Here is a 12,528-nt window from a genome sequence, read left to right as displayed (position 1 = left end):
CAGTCAGTATCCCGACTGCCAGTGCTCCGACAGGGGGGCGAGTGCAAAGAAGCCCCTTGCGGGCCTGGTGGCTCACTACGCTCGCCACAGGTTATATTTTCCCTCCATGGGGGTCGTGGAACCCCATAAGGGAGAATAGTCCCTGTGTGTCGGGAAATCCCCCGTCGGAGCACTGTCAGTCAGTATACTGACTGTCGGGATCCCCTCTGTCGGACCGTCATCCGGCACTCGTTATATTGCCCATAAATAATTTTAATTGATCCTGGACCACCAACCCCGGCACCCCTGCAACAGTCCCGAGGCACTCCAGGGTGCCACGGCACACAGTTTGGGAACCACTGTTTAAAATTGGGTTTAACGGTTTAAAATTGGGTTTGCCTTTGTTCCTATATATATATATGCCCACCACCAATGATGGCCTACCGCCGAAACCCGAATCTACAGCAGATCCTGATGCGACCAACCGCACGACCTATAGCAAAAGGGACACAGTGGTTACGGTCCAGCAAACCAGGCTGTGTGAAATGCAAGGGGTGTACAACTTGCAATGCTATGGTAACTGGGGAGACGGTGGTGCACCCACACAGTGGAAAAAGAATCAAAATACGTCATCGTCTGACATGCACAACAGCATATGTAGTGTACGTCCTAATTTGCCTCGTGGTCTTTACTATACAGGCATGACCACAAGACCATTCCAGGAACGGATGACAAACCACAGGTGCACAATCAGAGCCGCACTGGAAACAGGAAAAATTGATAAACCAGTGGCAAAACACTGCTTGGTGTATTGCCACCAAATAGCATCCATTAAATCAATGTTGATTGACCACATAACCCCATTCAACCGTGGGGGGGACCGTACGAGGGCTCTACGTCAGCGTGAAGCACAGTGGATTTTTACTCTGGACACTGTGGCCCCACGTGGCCTAAATGAAAATAATCCACTAAATTGTTTCCTATGAACGGGACCCTTTGTTGAACTATGACTGAGGGTATACGAAGGCAATTGGTTCTCTTATAATTATATTTTCATCATCTTCTTGTTAGAAAGCAGCGCCCTGCGTCTGTCTCCATACACTGGTTAGTGTGCAGCCTACAGACTGCCTTGTCCCCCTGCAGCCACTGTAGCTAGACGTCACCCTGAGTGACAGCTCACATAGCGAATAGCAGGGCAGAGACTCCTGACCCTGCTGGCAGCGTTTCCTTTCATGTAGGGAAGTGATAGCGCGTGATAGTGTGCCTCAGCGCGTGTGTGACATCCTCCATGCCTGTTTGCAGCTCCACGTGCACCGGAGCGCGTAAGAGCAAGCCCCGCTGTACTCCCGTTACAAGCGTGACCTCTATACAGGGAGATTCATCATATGTGGCAGCAGCGTCGCTGGGAGAGATACCGCAGCGTAAACCAGTCAATTGCCATTAACCCTGCACAAGCTGAACGCTACAGATAAGTAACACCCGTAACTGTGATTCCTGCATCAGTTGTATTACACCTGAAGTTAACTACTGAAGTACTGTTGTATTCTACAAGCTTATCACTTGAATAAACCTCAAGCTGGTTACATCTTCTAAAGTGTGTCGTCTAACAACCACACAGCACGTATATATAGACACTCTGCCAATAGGTTATGGGCCCAGCACGTCACGTGCACGAAGATTAACCTCCTAAAGACCAAGTGCTAGCGCAGTACATAAAAGAACACAAAGGAATTATTTCTAAATTGACATTTGTGGAAGAGTTAACGAGAATGCACAGTACAGGGCATAGCATGAACTTTCCAAAACTCAAAGGCTCAGAGAATTACACTACATGGAAGTTCACTATGGAAATGCAGCTTAAAAGGGAGAAGCTATGGAAAGTCACAATAGCCCCAGGAGATAGTCCAAACCCAGAAGAGGTAGACAAGGCCATTGGCACAATAGGCCTGGCTGTGGAGCAGCATGTTTACTCTACAATCTGTGGGAAAGAGTCCGCTAAGGACATGTGGACAACTCTACAAGGTGCTTATGAGAATAAAGGCCTAATGAGGAGGATAAGTCTGAGACGCACACTGTATGGAACAAAGTTGAATGCATGCAAGGACATGAACGATTACATTGATAAAATACTATCAATAGCTCAGCAATTGGCATGTGTAGGAGCGAAAGTGGATGAGGAAGAAGTGGCGATGGTAATGCTGCAGAACTTGACAGAAGAATTTGACTTCCTAGTTGTCGCACTAGAGTCGAATGAAACCAAGCTTACAACAGAAGTTGTGAGGGCCAAGCTACTACAGTTCCAAGAAAGAATCCACAAGGATGCCATAGCTGAGGGTTCTGCCTTAGTAGCAAAGGATGCAAAACCCAAGAAATGCACATTCAAATGTTATGTGTGCCACAAAGTAGGGCACAAGGCTTCAGAATGCAGGATGAAGAACACTAGTGGCATGCACAAGCGGCATGACAAGAAGAACGAGTCAGCACTGAATGTAGCAGACAAGCCAAGGAGGGATTGCTGGTACATGGACTCGGGAGCCTCTAGACACTTCAGCTGCAACAAGGAGTGGTTCAATTCTTTAACACAGTGTACACCCACAACAGTTACCGGGATTGGTGAAAAGGTCCTTACTGTGTTGGGACAATCACAGTGAGACTAAGAATTGAGGGACAGACAGTAGTCACAGATATCCAAGACGTCCTGTATGTACCAGAATTGGGAAGTAACCTCATCGCCATCAGCGTACTCGAGGCAAAAGGCTACAGAGTCCAGTTTGCAAAGGGCAGGTGTATGGTGCATAATGAAAGAGGGACTGTAATTGCTTCAGCAACCCGATGCAACCAACTATACGTCCTAGACACAGATGAATGTGTAGCTTTGGCAGCCTCTGCTGAAAATGAATCGATGGAACTCTGGCACAGACGTTTGGGACACTTAGGATATGATAATGTCCAGAAATTAGCTGATGGGATGGCAACAGGGATCACAGTGAAAGACACCGGAAGACCTGTGTGCGAGAGTTGCATAAAAGGCAAGCAGACCCGCAACCCATTTCCCAAGTCAGCGAGCAGAGCAGAAATACAGTTAGCTCTGGTGCACACAGATGTGTGCGGACCAATGGAAGAGGAGTCAACCAGTGGTTACAAGTACTTCATGACTCTCATCGATGACGCCACAAGAATGACACACGTGTACTTCATAAGGAAGAAAAGTGAGGTGGTCAAGAAAATTGTGGAGTACAAGAACCTAGTGGAAACTCAGAGGGGCCTAAAGCTAAAAGCCCTGAGATCCGACAATGGGGGAGAGTACGAAAATGAAGAACTAACCGACTTTCTCAGAAAACATGGCATAAAGCATCAGCTGACGATGGCCTACACGCCTGAACAGAATGGCGTAAGTGAAAGGGCGAACCGAACAATCGTTGAAAGAGCACGAGCGATGGTGAACGATGCTGGCCTGGAGAAGAGTTTTTGGGCAGAAGCTGTATCTACTGCAGTATACCTGAAAAACAGAACACCTACAGTGGCCGTGAAGGGAAAAACCCCCTTAGAGGCCTGGTCTGGGAAGAAGCCAGACATCAGTCATCTCCGTGTCTTTGGGAGCAGAGCTTATGCGCATATACCAAAGGAGAAGAGAAAGAAACTTGACCCGAAATCAAGACAGTGCATACTGCTAGGCTATTGTGAGGAGAGCAAAGGGTACAGGCTCTGGGATGCAGAGAACAGACGTCTTCTGAAATCAAGAGATGTGATATTTCAAGAAACAGCATCACCCACAAAAGCAAAAGAGCAAGAAAAGCAAGCACTAGTAGAGGTGTGCAAAATAGAAAGCATACCTGAAACAGAAAATACCGAAGAGGAAAGCGAACCAACAAACAGAGCTTCCATAAGGAGCAACAAGGGCATACCAGCCAGAAGGTATGAGGAATAATATGCGAATATTGCTTTCAGTGAACCTCAGAGTATTCGAGAAGCGAAAGCGTGCAGTGATTGGGCGAAATGGAAATCTGCAATAGACACAGAGCTATCAGCACTGAAAGAGAACGATACTTGGACCATAGTAGATAGGCCAAGCAACCGCAAGACAGTCAAGAACAAGTGGGTCTTCTGCAAGAAGTTAAATTCGGACGGAGAAGTTGCCCGTTACAAAGCCCGTCTTGTTGCTAAGGGATACACACAGAGATCCGGAATTGACTATGGGGAGATATACTCACCAGTTGCGAGGTATAACACTCTTAGATTAGTAATTGCAGTCGCCACCTTACAAGACTTACTGCTATACCAACTAGACTTCCACTCAGCGTTCCTAAATGGAGAACTACTTGAAGAAATCTATATGGAATCGCCAGATCATTATAATGAGGATGAACTTCAGACAGAGAAGGTGTGTCTTCTGAAGAAATCCATATACGGCCTAAAACAGAGTGGTCGTTGCTGGTACATAAAATTGGACACAGTACTACTTGAAATGAATTTTATTAGATCAGAGACTGACCACTGCCTTTATCACAAAACTCTGGGAGAAAAGTTGTTCATCATAGCAGTCTATGTGGATGATATACTTATAGCAGGTCACGAAGATCACATCATAAGTGTGAGAGATCAACTAAAACAGAGATTCAAGTTGAAAGACTTAGGTCCAGCCAATCATTTGTTGGGAATGAGAATTGTTCAAGACTTGCAAAAGGGAACAGTCACAGTCGACCAACAAATGTACATCGAGGCAACAATCTTGAAGTATGGGATGGCAGACTCCAAGTCAGTAAATACACCAATTGACAAAAGCATCAAGATTACAAAAGGTATGTCATCAACCACACAAGAAGAAGCAGAGGAAATGCAAGATGTTCCTTACAAGAACGTGGTTGGAAGTCTTATGTATGCAAGTATTGGAACCCGTCCAGACATCACTCATACAGTCAGTCGGGTGAGCCAATTTGCAATAAATCCTGGAAGGCAACACTGGATCGCAGTGAAGAGGATTCTGAGATACCTAAAAGGTACAAGTTCCTTGAAATTAAAGTTCGCCAAGACAAGCAATTCAAATTTGAAAGTCTTCTGCGATGCCGACTGGGGAGCAGATGAAGATGATCGTCGTTCCCACACCGGTTACCTGTTCACACTGGCTGGGGCAGCAGTTAGTTGGGCGAGTAGAAAACAACCAACCGTTGCTCTCTCAACAACTGAGGCCCGAATACATGGCTCTTACAGAGACATCAAAGGAAGCACTCTGGATCAAAGAGACTTTGTGTGAGTTAGGTCTACTTTATGAAGAAGAGACTATCAGCATCGCATGTGATAACAGGGGAGCAATAGATCTTTCCTGTAGTACCAAGCACCATGGAAGGTCGAAACACATCGCGATTAGACACCACTTCATCAGAGAACTAGTGGAGAACAAGTCCATCGATGTTGAATACATTGCAAGTGAACAGAATGTCGCTGACATGCTTACAAAAGGACTGTCGACAAACTTGCTTATTAAGTTCTTGAAGGACTGTGGACTTGTCTAAGTTCAAAATGTTGATTTGAAGTTTTGATGTTCTGAATGTCTCTCTCTCTAACCATATTTTCGGTTACAGGTATAACAAAGGACAAAGTATTGTATTAAGTTCTTTTATGTAGCCGAAGACAGCCTTGAGCGAGGGGGAGTGTTAGAAAGCAGCGCCCTGCGTCTGTCTCCATACACTGGTTAGTGTGCAGCCTACAGACTGCGTTGTCCCCCTGCAGCCACTGTAGCTAGACGTCACCCTGAGTGACAGCTCACATAGCGAATAGCAGGGCAGAGACCCCTGACCCTGCTGGCAGCGTTTCCTTTCTTGTAGGGAAGTGATAGCGCGTGATAGTGTGCCTCAGCGCGTGTGTGACATCCTCCATGCCTGTTTGCAGCTCCACGTGCACCGGAGCGCGTAAGAGCAGGCCCCGCTGTACTCCCGTTACAAGCGTGACCTTTATACAGGGAAATTCATCATCTGTGGCAGCAGCGTCGCTGGGAGAGATACCGCAGCGTAAACCAGTCAATTGCCATTAACCCTGCACAAGCTGAACGCTACAGATAAGTAACACCCGTAACTGTGATTCCTGCATCAGTTGTATTACACCTGAAGTTAACTACTGAAGTACTGTTGTATTCTACAAGCTTATCACTTGAATAAACCTCAAGCTGGTTACATCTTCTAAAGTGTGTCGTCTAACAACCACACAGCACGTATATATAGACACTCTGCCAATACTTCTAAGTTAGACACTTAAGATGTAATTGTATCGGAAAATAATTGTATAATATTTTTTGACTTAAGGATAGACCAATCATGGTAACTAGAGTCCATGATCACCAACCCTGGTGATCTAGAGGACATAGATATGTTCTGTCTTTAATTTAATATGTTTATTTTCTTCGTGTAGTTTTTTCATTTGTAAAATGTATTTTCATGTAAATACTCCTCTAATAGCAATCTGACAAGGTTACAATCACCCTCAGGATAAAGCATACAACAGACCATAGGGGGTTAATGGGCTGGAACGCACAGCCATTATAACCAGAACTGGCAGAATATACCAGCAGACGAATACATCTAATTCAGTACCAGTGACCTCACTAAATTAAGCATCTGACTGGAGAATGATAATTATAAATCAACTAAAAGTGTACACATTTGATAGTCCAGTAAGCTGTAGGCAGAAAACTATCCCTGAGCTGTGGAACGCACAGCCATATTTGTTTTATTAGCCACAGAATTCACACAAAAAACAGAGCCCATAAGAGTCGACTACAGCGCTTACAGACGCTCTACAAAATGAGTAGAGAGCGCAAATCAGAGTATTCACAGTATACTGCTGCTCCTGTGACCATGGGCTTTCTTCCATGACATCGCTGACTACTGAGACCACGTATTTACCAAGCTCCTTGATAAAGGTCCGCCATTATGGACCGAAACGTCGGGGCACATATGGAAAGGCTAAAACTGTGATTAATGCTGATTAAAAATCACTGGATGTTATAATAAAACCTGGATTGGATTTTATAACAAGATTGGATATCTTTTGTTATAAAGGCGAGTGCCTGACATCCCCCACCTTCAGTGTGGAGGATACCCCCGGAATATATATATATATATATATATATATATATATATATATATCTCAAACATACAACATACAAAGCTGAACTTTCAATGAGGAAATTAGATAATCAGTGATAAAAAAACCCGTTTAGCAATATTGTTTTAACTATTTAAAAAGCTTAAAAATTAGCCTCAGGCAGGAAAAGCAAAATCCCGCAAAATTATTGGAGGCATATTTGGTCTTTTACATGATGGTGAACCTATGAGGAGGTAAGATTGGATCGCACCGGAGTTTAAATCTCAGCTCAACTAAGCATTATATGTCTGCTTGATTGGAACGGACAATAATATAGGGTACGGCTCCCATGTATGTCTTTATTCTAGTGGATTGGGGTTTTTAACTGTATCACACCATATGTGGTTTCCTTTTTTTCTATATACTGAGAGGAAGTGTGCTTTTATCGTGGAGAAAATGATCCCCGACTTTGAAGATTGGACCTTCACCCCTTAATAGCTGAAATAATCGACTCTATATTGGTGGACTATATAGTACGGTACAGTTATACACATATACCGTGATTACACTATTGTGGTTTTCTCTGTCTCTTTCATGTTCAAAGTAACACCGGGAAAAGGGCTAAACCGGGGTTTTGCAGCACATTTGGGAAGCGCCTGAAAAACTGTCGGTATTTATTTTTCTTCTGTGGATGTAGGCTTGCTCAAATCCTTCTGTCTGTTCACACAATCCCTGACATATTCGTTGATTAAGATCTGGGCTTAGTGGGGGCCATATCATCACTTATTATTCTTCTTTACACTGAAGATAGTTCTTAATGACATTCATATTTCATTCTAATCAAATTTCCAACTCCATTTGCTGAAAACACGTAAGAAATGTCCACCATGCTTCACTGTTGCAGACACTCCTTATTGTACCGAATTTTGCAGCTTTGCACATGGATTAAACGCCGACCACACTTCCGGCCGCCCCCCCCCCCCCCCCCCTCTCCTCGCATGCTGAATATCCCTGCACGCATGCTAATGGATATTTTGCATACACATCCATCCGCAGGCTTGCATGCAGGGACAAAATCAATGACTTTGCAAGCGCTCACAGACCTGACACCTCTTAGGTCTGTGGGCGCCCTATACGGGAAGCGGGTGGGCAGCTGACAATCACTGATGTGATCAGAATAACCCCCAGTATGCCACACTGCAGTACATTCAAAATGTGTCAGTGTTTGTATAATTTAAATGAATGTGTGCAAGGAGACAAAGCTGTTGTCCCTACATATCCTGCCTGTGCTGGGATCTGAGACACCAGCTTAATACCCTGGCCAAGTCTCATAGACTCGCTCTAAGTGGCAAGTACCTGATTCACAGCTGCAAGAACACTGGGGAGGAGACAATGCGGTGCTCATCTCTCATGTGGGTCTCATTCACATCACCATCCCCAACCCATTCTGCCCCTGTTGTTGCTGGCAAATGTACATCAATGCATGGAAATCATCCCCCCCCCCCCCCTCCAGGTAAAATCGGCCACTGGAGTGCAGCCAGATGCAGTCTGTGAGACTGCACTGGCTTCACTGTCCGACCTGCCAGTCACCAAGGCAGTCCCATTGGGAGGTGTTCCCTCCCTCTGGGACACCTCTCTTTGGTTTGTCGAGCAGCAGCCCAGAAAGTGTATTTTTGGAAAAAAATGAAAATGTTTAAAGAAATACTTAAGAAAAGTAGAGCAGAAGGTGTTTAAATACATCTAAAAAGAGACAGTGAGGCAAGGTGGTGAAATTACAGGAATATAAAGGATGGGCTATATGTGACAATTTGCTATATATCAGATCTGATGTGGACAGAATAATGAACATTGGTGTAAAATATATATACACACATATTGAAAATGCACTGATTAATGCAAATCAAAGGGGGGTACTTGTTTCCTAGCACGGCCACAATCGCATTGATCTTGTGCCCTTAATAGTGGTATGCGATGGCCCCCGACGCGATGGACCCGATTTCCCATTGAAAAGCATTGAAAAGTTAAAAAATCGCGTCGGTCGCGTCGCATGCGGCTAAATAAGCATTAAATGGTCCCGACGCGATGCCCCCGATTTCCCATAGGGAACAATGTCAAATGGCTCAATTTACCCAAATCAACAGGGAACAATGTTAAATGGTCCAGAAAACCCCAAAAACACCCCAGAACAGTGAAATGGCCCCCCAAAATTAGTTAACGCCACCCCACGATCAACGTGAACCCGAAGCGTGGCGAGCGAAGCAAGCCCGCGAGGGTCGTCGGTACGCGTCCTCCGACCTTTTCATACCCCCACTATCCACGTCGGCGTGGAGTTGAGAATAGAATAGTGTGGCGAGCGCAGCGAGCCACCGAGCCCGAAGCGTGGTGAGCGCAGCGAGCCCCGCGAGGGGACGCGGATACCTTCACAGGTAAACGCGTCCCCTCGCGGGCTTCACAGGTGTCCGCGTCGCCACGGACACCTGTGAAGCCCGCAAGGGGACGCGTATAACTGTGAAGGTATCCGCGTCCGCTCGCCACGCTTCGGGCTCGGTGGCTTGCTGCGCTCGCCACACTATTCTATTCTCAACTCCACGCCGACGTGGATAGTGGGGGTATGAAAAGGTCGGAGGACGCGTACCGCCGCCCCTCGCGGGCTCGCTGCGCTCGCCACGCTTCGGGTTCACGTTGATCGTGGGGTGGCGTTAACTACTTTTGGGGGGCCATTTCACTGTTCTGGGGTGTTTTGGGGGGTTTCTGGACCATTTAACATTGTTCCCTGTTCATTTGGATAAATTGAGGCATTTAACATTGTTCCCTATGGGAAATCGGGGGCATCGCGTCGGGACCATCGCATGCGATTTTTTAGCACGCATGCGATGCGACCGATTAGATTTTTTTACCTGCGATGCCCCCGATTAGAATCGGTGTGGCCGTGCTAGGAAACAAGTACCCAAAGGGGTATTCTAAGCTGTTTTAGGATGGCTTTTCTGCTGATACAGATTAACCCCTTCACGACATTTGACGTATATATACGTCATGGCCGGGAAGTACTTCCCGACCGTTGACGTATATATACGTCATGGCTTAAAACTGTCACTGCGTCTAGAGACGCAGTGACAGAGGGACGATGTCTGCTGTCCCTGACAGCAGACATGTCCGTGCATGCCCAGGGGGGGCTGCGATGCCGCCCCCCCGTCCGCGATCGCTGTGATTGGCTGTTCAGTGTGAACAGCCATTCACAGCGTTTTCTGTGTCACCGGCGAATAACATTCGCCGGTGACACGGGATCGGAGGTGATTGGTGCTGTAAAGTACAGCACCAATCACCGCGGGGTGTAAGGGTGACACTGGTGTCACCCCACCTCACCCCGCCCGCCCCCAAAGGCCGTGATTGGTCCGTCGGACCGACGGACCAATCACAGCCAAGGAGGGGGGTTTAAACTAACGGTGACTGCACTGCAGACGCCATTCCGGTCTGGAATAGCGTGCAGTGCGGTCACCGTGCCCAGCTGCCGCCAATACTGACCAGAACCCATCCAAATACTTACCTGATCACTGCCTAGATATTGCTTATTCTTGTGACATCTTGTGACATCCTGTGACATCTTGTGCTGCTGCGAGTTATTAGATAGTTATTAGATAGAGAGAGAGATAGAGAGAGATAGAGAGAGATAGAGAGGCCTAGTGCTATATTTTGTGCTGCTGCAGTGTGATAGAGCTATAGATAGAGAGATAGAGAGAGATAGAGAGAGAGAGAGAGATAGAGAGAGAGAGATAGTGACAGATAGTGACAGATTGTGCTATATATTTTTTATATAACTGAAAGAGATATAGAGAGATAGAGAGAGATAGAGAGGCCTAGTGCTATATTTTGTGCTGCTGCAGTGTGATAGAGCTATAGATAGAGAGATAGAGAGAGAGAGAGAGAGAGATAGAGAGAGAGAGATAGTGACAGATTGTGCTATATATTTTTTATATAACTGAAAGAGATAGAGAGAGATAGAGAGAGATAGAGAGGCCTAGTGCTATATTTTGTGCTGCTGCAGTGTGATAGAGCTATAGATAGATAGAGAGAGATAGAGAGAGAGATAGAGAGAGATAGAGAGATAGTGACAGATTGTGCTATATATTTTTTATATAACTGACTGCTGCCCCCCCTTTTGTGCTGATCAGTATAAATTAACTGATCAGCAACTTTTTGGGGGCGCAGGTTTTTTTTTATATATAGATATACCTGTCAGTGCTGCTGCTGCAGTGTCATAGAGTGATAGATAGTGAGAGATAGAGAGATAGAGAGAGATAGTGACAGAGAGTGATAGAGAGTGCTAAATTTTGTGTCTGCTGCCCCCGCCTTTTGTGCTGATCACTATATCTGAGGTGATCAGCAACTTTTTGGGGGTACAGAGGTTTTTTTTTTTATATATACCTGTCAGTTGCTGCCAGTTGCACTGTCAGTTGCACCAAAGGTTGTGCACCTGCTGCCCCTCACTGGTAATCAGTGTCGCATCACTGATCACCTTTTTTTATTTTTTGTGAGTGCTGTGGGGTCTTTTTTAAATTTTTTTTTTACACACACTGTGATTTTGTGTGTGTCCTGTGGCCACTGTGCGCTGATCAGTGACGTACATCACTGATCAGCTTTTTCGGCACAGGGTTGATCTATTTTTTTTTTTTTTTGATCAAATTCCTGTTGCCTTTGAGCGCTGTTCAGTGACGGACGTTACTGACCAACATCTGTGCTCAATTTTTGGCGCAGGACCTTTTTTTTTTTTTTAACCCCTTCCATTTTTTTTTTTTTAACCCCTTCCATTTTTATTTTTTTTAACCCCTTCCATTTTTTTTTTTTTTAACCCTTCAATTTTTTTTTTTTTTGTATTTTTTTTTTCTGCACTACATACACACCACACACTACATACCCCCCGGGTTGAAATAAAGTTTGTACCCCCCCCTACACTATACACGTGTTGAAACATTTCACTACCAGTAACACAAAAATATAAATGGCATCCCAAATGTCATCCCAAATGTCGTCCCAGTCATCCAGGAGAATGTATTCAGTGGAGGAGGCATATGCCATGCTTGCCTCTGACTCTGACACAGCCAGTGAGGCAAGCGGGGAATTTGAAGGATTCGTCTTAAGCTCTTCTTCCTCCTCTGGTGATGAGGGACCCCCTCAAAGACGCCCCCGTAGAGCAGCTGAGACCCCCCCCCCAATAATTGATCTCGTATGGACCCCACCACCAGACAATTTTGAGCCCCAGGTTCCTGAGTTTTTGGCCATCCCAGGAATCCAATTTGATTCAACAGGTCTCAGAGAAATTGACTTTTTCAAATTATTTTTCTCTGATGATTTTATAAATTTAATGGTGGACCAAACTAATTTATATGCCCAGCAGTTTATTGCTCAAAACCCCACGTCATCATTTGCTAGGTGGACCCATGTGGATGCAGTAGAGATGATGACGTTTTGGGGTCT

At 45.5% G+C, this 12,528-nt stretch overlaps 1 protein-coding gene across 1 annotated transcript in view; it reads right to left on the bottom strand.

The window, feature by feature from the left end:
• The window catches only part of GGT1 (gamma-glutamyltransferase 1), a 99,993-nt gene that overhangs the window by 16,627 nt on the left and 70,838 nt on the right, over window positions 1–12,528 (bottom strand). The window lies entirely within an intron of this gene.

The sequence above is a fragment of the Crinia signifera genome, chromosome 1 (assembly GCF_055691185.1).
Source record: "Crinia signifera chromosome 1, ASM5569118v1, whole genome shotgun sequence".
Classification (NCBI taxonomy): Eukaryota; Metazoa; Chordata; class Amphibia; order Anura; family Myobatrachidae; genus Crinia; species Crinia signifera.
The sequence above is the reverse complement of the archived record's forward strand: the minus strand, read 5'-3'. Positions and strand labels throughout refer to the sequence as shown.